Below are 6,412 nucleotides of genomic sequence, written 5' to 3' on the forward strand. Positions count from 1 at the left end.
TGTTTTTTTTTCGTGAAATTTTAAACAGTTTCATTATTGATTCCTGCACGAAGGCCCATCCGAACTGTCCCAGAACTCACTTTAGTGTGTTTAACATTTAATGGGATCCCTAGCAGCAGGTGTCCCATACAAAACAAGCCATCGAAGCCAAATTTTGAGTTTTATCACCAATCACAAGGTAAGACCAGATGAATATAACTTCTGATACAAACTGATTCTTTTTCACTAATGACCTATTTCTAGAATCTTGGTTTTTCCACAACTACACAGACACACACACTCCGTATCTTTCTTCTTAATAAAAGGTTGTATCACAAAAGTCAAATTTGTATACGTAGCCTGGCAAGACCTCAAACACGCATATACTCTTTCACCCTTTCGAAATTTCCCAAGGTGGTATTCATGCGAGCAAATACTGGAGCTACTCAAGGCAGTAAATCATTATTTTTACTGTTTGAACTGGTTTAAAAAAAAAAAAATCCCCAATCATGTTAGAGAAGTTTTTGCTTATAATTTGCAGCCAGTAAAACAAAAAAACAAAAAAAAAACAAAATAACCGAAATTGTAGGCATCAAGAATTAGATTACTAATTAGATTAGATAATTAAAGGTTCCCCTCATCTACCAGATTACCCTCTGAAGTCAAAGAAAATAAATATACCCTTTTATTAACATGTTAATCTTCAAAATATGTACACACACCTGCATGACATTAGCATACAATAGGATGGCAACTCATAGTCCTGATCCTCCAGAAAGTCCTAATTTTATCAGGCAGGATGAAATCTGTACATCAATAGCACCGGGCAGTGTGTAACAAGGGATTTAAAATACAAATTTGTGTGTCGTGTTTCGGTATTCATGGTATGTCCATTTCTCTGCTATCTACAAGTGCACAAAAAGCACCTGAAGAGAAACACCTTTCATCCAGCTTTACATACTCGATGCGGCATTAGGCATATAAAAGGTGTAACAAATCTGAGTGTACGTTTCAGGAAATCCTTATTTTTTAATTCAAATGTCACAACACAGCTAAATTTTCAAAGCACTACAGGTCTTCAGTTAAACACACGGGGGAAGCATTCTACTATGAATTCTTCTAAAATCAATTTAAATTTTACTTTTCAAAGCAATAATAATTTCATCACGTGGTCAATGATGCAACGGAAGGAAATCAATCACCAGATTCTTACCGGCTCCTTCGCCTAAAAACAATGCTGACACCCATTCAACTAGATTATACAATATTTATTGTAAGTGATGTGCCACATCCATGATAAGAAATAACATTCTCCAATAACATTCGGTTGCATATTTCATATGTATTTGCTCTACTTTAGAGCAAATTCTGCACATTCTATACACGTATATAGTAGGTCCCCTCATTTGTAGAGTATATGTTCCAAGACCCCTAGTGGATGCCTGAAACTGCAGGTAATACCAAACCCTATATACACTATGGTTTTCTCTGTACATACATATCTATGTTAAAGCGTAATTTCTAAATAAGGCACAGTAAGAGATTAACAATAGTAATAAAACAGAACAATTATAACAATGTACTATAAGAAAAGTTATGTGAATGTGGTCTTTCTCAAAATATCTTATTGTACTATACTCCCCCTTCTTTTTGTGATGTGAGATGATAAAATGCATATATGCTGAGATGAAATGAGGTGAATGACGTAGGCCCTATGACCTAATAACCTAATATTAAGCTACTACTGACATTCTGACCATACATCAGAGGAAGGTTGTCTGCTTCCAGTCCCTGGCTGACCAGGGGGAACCGAACCCACAGGAAGTAAAACCACAGATAAAGAGGGGACTACTGTATATCCACAAAAGTTTTGATATAAAAATTATCCACATAAAGAAAAATTTGTGGGAATCACTTAAATTGTTCCCTCAAACTTGGCAAAATGTAATTTCGGTTAAATATTCAGATGCAAAATGATCAGAAAAGACTGATACTAAGAAGGTTTTCAGAATAAAAATTATGAAAATCTGAGGTTCAATTAAAAACACAGTGAGCTCTACAATACTTTTAACCTTTAAAAAAGTGACTGTGTCTATAATTACAGTACTACCACTTGAACTTGTAAAGCACCTTTTAATTCTGAAAAGTGACAATATTTTTTACATGCTTTATTTCAATACAGTCCCAGCATGAGGCTCTTCACCTGCTGTTCTGCACAAACAGAATGAATACATAACATCTGACATGACCACTTCAATTCTACAAATAAAGGGGAGGGATACAGAAGAAGGAAAATACAACAAAGTTAACATTAATGAAAAGGATATATAGCCCAAGGATGTATACCGAAAACTCCGTAAGAAACAAACAATACAAATAGCCCAAAAAATCATTTGGACTGTTACATGATTAAATAAGGACAGGAACTAAAACAACACCAAACACTGGGAATGTTACAGTAGAGAGCAGGGAACACAGAAATTGGATTGCTACTAAAGGTGGAAGCTAGGGCCTGACCCCCACTCAAACACGGAACAGACAGGGAACCACAAACAGGTCTAGGTGAAGTATGTGATGGCAACCCTGTGATTGAGGGAATTCACTTAAGTCTCATGTGCACTATGGAAATCTTGGGACTCAACATCCAACAGCTTCAAGTGTGGTCCTCCCCCAGGATATCCTTCATAGAAGAAGAGCTTTATGAAAAGATTAAACAATCCTTGATTCATTAACCTAAAGGTGACAATCTTGGGTTTTTCCTCTTAGAATCTTAAGCAACTCTAAATCTCCCAATGTTTATACTTTCCATTAAAGATAACTCCCCACCTCTTTGCACATCCATGAAAGTCCTTTAACAAGAGATACTGAACCCCAACTCCATGAAAATGCCTGTGTTAAAAACGCTATTCTGGCTATAGTGAACCAATCAAGAGCACTTATTAGCAGACCATTAGTTTCTGATCTTGAAGGCAAAGAGTATGAAAAGAGGGGGCTGAGAATAAGGATGACACATTTTGCTTAAGACAAGCCAGCTTAGCCAAAAAAAAAAAAAAAAAGAAAAAAAAGCTTGAGACAAACAGAAGCTGTGGTTGACATAATTGCTTCTGTGATTTATCAGTTTTATTTTCATTGTTGTCCTCAACTTTATATAGAGAGCTTTATTCTCACTGGACATGAAGATGATATTCTCTTGAATATGTGGCCATTTCAGTATGCCATAGGGAAACCTCATTTACTGACCTGGAATGATTTGGGAAAGTATAAAACCACTAAATAGTGATGTAAAGCACAGAGATCATATAAGCTGACAAATATTTACCTGGAGGTATCAAACTGCAAATAATTCTTTAAACCAGATAGCGATAAAAGTCCCTTCTCCATTTGAATGGCCTGCCATTTTCTCAAACTTTAAAAGAGACAAGCAGATTACGCTCCGACTGCTAAATCTTTTCCTTGTATTTCTATTTTTCAATTTTCTCAGGGATTCTGTAATTGGTTCTTCACACAAAAATCACACCAGGCTTGTTTCTCTCTCTTTTTTACCTTCAGCCAATTTTAAGGCACTGTTCTTAACCCTAAATACAGAAGCCCACGCTGGTTAACTGCCAGTGTCGCTTTGCAACTGCAGGTGACAGACGCAGCCAGAGAGCTCACAGATGTGAACTGGCTGGCTGCAGTCTGAGTCTTATTGCAATGAGCACACTGACAGAGCCCGCAGATGCACACCGCGGCTGAAGGAGTCTTAAAAACCGTCATTCTCAATTAAATTACTTTTAGGGCTCTTACGGGCTATCATTAAGCGCTTATCCCAATTCTGATCCTCGCTTAGCTCTGCCCACAATTCATTTTATCTTCCTCAGTTCCGAACCCTTCATCAAACCTAATTTGGGTAATAATAATGATAATAATAATAATAATAATAATAAAGCGGGGCTGTTGGCATCGCCGGCACCAGTAACCGGGGAAGATGCTATTTGGTAGCATTCCCGCCGCGGCAGAGGCCGCTGGAAGTTTTCTGGGAAGCAATGGACCCCTAGCATCTTTGCACGATTCTTCTTCTCCAGGGTGAGGGCTTCACAGAAACGGATGGGGAATCTCCCTTCTGTCTTTCCCAGGGGTGGCTAACAGGAAAAATAAAACACCTCTTTTCTTCTGCTATACCCCGCTCGGTTAAGCTCGCAGGCAGGGACGCCCCGCCCCCCACGCCGTTATCCCTGATGAGCTCCCCAAATATCACCCGGTCCTCCTAAGAAGTAGACCCTCCCTCGGCCCCCGGACCAATTCCTCCCACCTTAGTTCCTCTCCTCGGGTCGTCCGCCCCCGCACACCCCACCAACCGTACGGCCCGGCTCGCACACGCCAGCCCCGGCGCCCAGATGCCCGGCACCCGGCGCTCAGGCCGCCCGGTCGCCCGCGCTCCCCCCGCCCAGGGTCGCCTACGGGGTTACCGTGGGAAGAGGGGGCGGCGGCAGAGAACGCGGCGGCAGCGCTGCTGCCGGTTACGTCGGACGCGGAGGATAAGCTGGAGGACAAGGATGATGATGAGGCGGGCGCGCTCCCCAGTCTCCATGGAACTCCCGCCCCGACCCGTTGCTAGGAGCCCCCGAGGCTCGAGCTCCGTCTTTCGTGCTTTGTTGTTCCGGGTACTGGGCGGCCGCTTCTTCCCCGCGACAATAAATAGACCAGACGCAGGGGGAACATAGAGACAGTGCGCGGGGGCTAGAGCGCCGCCGGACAGGGCGCCCCTGGGCTCCTCGCTAGCCACTCATTTCCGGCTCTCACTGCTCCCGTCACTTTCCCCCGCCCCTTTCCCCACTTTCCCTTCCTCCTTCCTGGTCCCCCAAGGTAGGCCCCTCCCGCTCTTGGGCTTGGCGACGTCCGGGTGTTGGGGGCAGGGACTGCTACTGGGCTAGACTTCTTTTGCTGGAGGACCGCCTAAAAAGGTTTTGAAAAAATTGCGTGATCTTTGTACCTTTCTAGCTCATCTCTAAACATGAGTTCGTTGTTCCTGGCATACAGTATAGTATAAATGGACTTTAATTTTTTTGTCAAAACCTTAGAACTTTCTCGTTAGCTCGTTCAACTTCAAGGTCCACCATTTAACGCAATTAGCAAAACTAGTTCTCAAGTAAATTTATTTTCTAAGACATTTTCTGTCTGAAAAAGTCCTATTTTCGCTTTTTCAGTTAAACGCGTTAATTTACGACGTCATGATAAACCTCTCATTAAGGAATTCTAATTCTAGTCCTAAAATACAGCGGCAGGAGATGATAGCGGAAGGATGGATGGACAGATCGATAGAAGGGTGGGTGGATGGATGGGTGGATGGATGGATGGATGGATAGATAGACAGATAGAGGCAGGGAGCTTAGGTCACACTTCTGTCGCCTCTCCCTTCCCTATCCCTTACTCAACTTGGGTTTGCGGTCAGGACTCCGCCTGGGAGCCCGAGCACTTCAGAGGCTTATACGCGGCGCAGTCAGATCCTAGAAGGATGGACCGGGGCGAGGGCGGCTGCAGGCTAGGGCTGGGGAGCCCAGCAGGAGAAACGGTGGCTCAGGCCGACGGCCGTAGGAGGGCGGTCACTCGAAAGCTGGGCGCCTGGGGACTGAGACTCTTTCACGGCTCTGCGCCCAAGTAGCCCTGGAATCCGGGGACCCCGAGAGGCGCACACTCGCCAGTTTGAACGGCCGCGCTGGGGTCCGATGAGCTCTCGGGGGTGGCCTGAGAGGCGCTGCCCGCGGGAGCGAGACTCGGGTAACGGCCTGGGGAGCGCCAGGCAGCGCAGAACCCCGCGGCGCCCCCGGAGTCCCACTCTTCAGGCTGGCACGGGCCTCTGCTCCCGAGCTCAGCTGCAGCCAGAAGCCTCTGGCCACAGAAGAGGCCGACGGGCAGCTCTGATTTAATAAAAGGCCACAAGGCGGGGTCATGGGTATCTGGTCTCTGATTGGTGTGAATCGTGGATGAAAAATGATAATGCCACTATCCGTTTGAAAATGAAGGCAAGGGCTGACTTCAGGGCATTTGGGAGTATGCAACCATTTGGGTATTTTATTATCTATTGGGTCTCTAAGGATGGCTCTTGATCTTTTGCTTCCTACTCTAAGTATTCAAAAAATAGCTGAGCATTTAAAAAGCTCTGTAGATGAATGGAATTTCCATTTTGCTGCAATATTTGTACTAACTTATTTTCGAATAATATTAAATAATTGTAGCTTGGTTAGGTATAAGTGAAGAAAATAAACGAGGCTTGACTGGAAAGTAATGGGGTGATGACTCTTAGGAGGTAACATTTCAGCTGTTAACTGAAAGCTATGGGAGTGGAAGGGATGTTCAGAGAGTGTTCCGGACAGAGGGAACAAGATATGCTAAGAGTTTGCTATGCCGAAGCATTAGCGTGGATGGAGCGTCCTGATCTAATCAAGGGAAAGAG

At 43.8% G+C, this 6,412-nt stretch overlaps 1 protein-coding gene across 8 annotated transcripts in view; it reads right to left on the reverse strand.

The window, feature by feature from the left end:
- Positions 1-5,852, reverse strand: part of TBPL1 (TATA-box binding protein like 1) — a 35,545-nt gene extending 29,693 nt beyond the window's left edge. For 3 of the 8 annotated variants that reach the window (XM_053222219.1, XM_053222215.1, XM_053222217.1), the window contains exon 1: positions 5,395-5,852. The gene's annotated coding sequence lies outside the window, so the exon portion shown is untranslated. Of the gene's footprint in view, positions 1-4,427; positions 4,778-5,389 lie in introns of those variants that run through there. The other 5 variants (XM_053222218.1, XM_053222214.1, XM_053222213.1 and 2 more) reach the window with 5 other exon arrangements.
- Between the last annotated feature and the right edge of the window lie 560 nt (positions 5,853-6,412).

The sequence above is a fragment of the Acinonyx jubatus genome, chromosome B2 (assembly GCF_027475565.1).
Source record: "Acinonyx jubatus isolate Ajub_Pintada_27869175 chromosome B2, VMU_Ajub_asm_v1.0, whole genome shotgun sequence".
Taxonomy (NCBI): Eukaryota; Metazoa; Chordata; class Mammalia; order Carnivora; family Felidae; genus Acinonyx; species Acinonyx jubatus.